Genomic DNA, 1,195 nt, shown 5'->3' with positions numbered 1-1,195 from the left:
TAATAGTAGTAGTAATAATAGTAATAATAATAATAAAGAAAGAGAAGAAGAAGAAGATGATAAGAACTTGGAGATGGAAAATTAATGTAAGGATTAAACAATAATAATAACAAATATCAAGGTTAGATGTTCCACTAATGGTATGTCAAACAAGTATAGTATAAACTCTTATTATTCAATTGGAAACCATACACAAAAGAGGTTCCAATCAGATTATAGATTATTAACATGATTACATTAGTCATCTTATTCGATTAATGCTAGTACTTGTAAATCTCGTCAAGCATTCATGATTATAACTTATGTTAACAACAAATCAAGTTCCTTTCATAACTCAGGTGTCGGTAACAACAAATCAAGTTCCTTTTATAGCTCAGGTGTCGGTTATACCATACAGTATGAACTATGAAAGTGCCAAGCATTTGTTGTACGAAGTGTTATACAACATAAATCAAGATTAGTCATTTAACAAGCAAAGTATTAAAGAGTGAACAAGATAACAAATACAAAACATGTTAGTATGAAACATTAAAGTCCATATTAAGTTTACACTATACTTATTCTTACACCATTAGTGTAACCTTTTCACCTTCACATAATAAACTTAGCTAGACATAATGAAAGAAAGAAAAATAAATAAACAAAATAAGAACATAAATAAGATAAAAGTTAACTAAGTAAAGGAAAGGAAATTAAAGGCATAAACTTGATATTAATGAAAGCAAAACATAAACATTACAAAAAATACAAAGAGAGAAAGCAAGAGCATGATCTTGATCTGGACACCAAGATGCCTAAATGCATGGCAAATGCCTCCTTTTATAGGCCAAAATTAGGAACTATTGATTTGATGACTAATTGATGAGTGGGTGGCCAACTCTTGACTTGATGACAATCCTTATCTTCTAGGATGGCCTGAGTAAGGAGTCTTTAGATAATCTTATATTGACTCTTGAGACACATCCTAGTGGAGATGTGTATCGTGCAATTCATGATTGATGGCCACTATTTCATAAAAAATATGATCGACTTAGTCTTGGGAATCTGACTAAAAAAGACCATGTTTGCCAGTTTTTAAGAAAACTGCATGGGATGCCTATCCCCGACCCATAGAAGGTGTTTAAGCCGTTTTTGGACATAAAAATAAGGGAAGATGTGAGCCACAATCACAACTACTTGTACATACACATGCTTT

The 1,195-nt window shown here is 31.4% G+C and overlaps 1 long non-coding RNA gene across 1 annotated transcript in view; it reads right to left on the bottom strand.

The window, feature by feature from the left end:
- LOC105112426 (uncharacterized) overlaps positions 1-745 on the bottom strand; it is a 13,420-nt gene extending 12,675 nt beyond the window's left edge. The window contains exon 1 of the long non-coding RNA XR_839754.1: positions 735-745. This is a non-coding gene — a long non-coding RNA (uncharacterized LOC105112426). The remainder of the gene's footprint in view (positions 1-734) is intronic.
- Between the last annotated feature and the right edge of the window lie 450 nt (positions 746-1,195).

The sequence above is a fragment of the Populus euphratica genome, unplaced genomic scaffold (assembly GCF_000495115.2).
Source record: "Populus euphratica unplaced genomic scaffold, PopEup_1.0 scaffold335.1, whole genome shotgun sequence".
Lineage (NCBI taxonomy): Eukaryota > Viridiplantae > Streptophyta > Magnoliopsida > Malpighiales > Salicaceae > Populus > Populus euphratica.
Note: the sequence above shows the minus strand (reverse complement) of the source record. Positions and strands in the feature narration are given on the sequence as shown.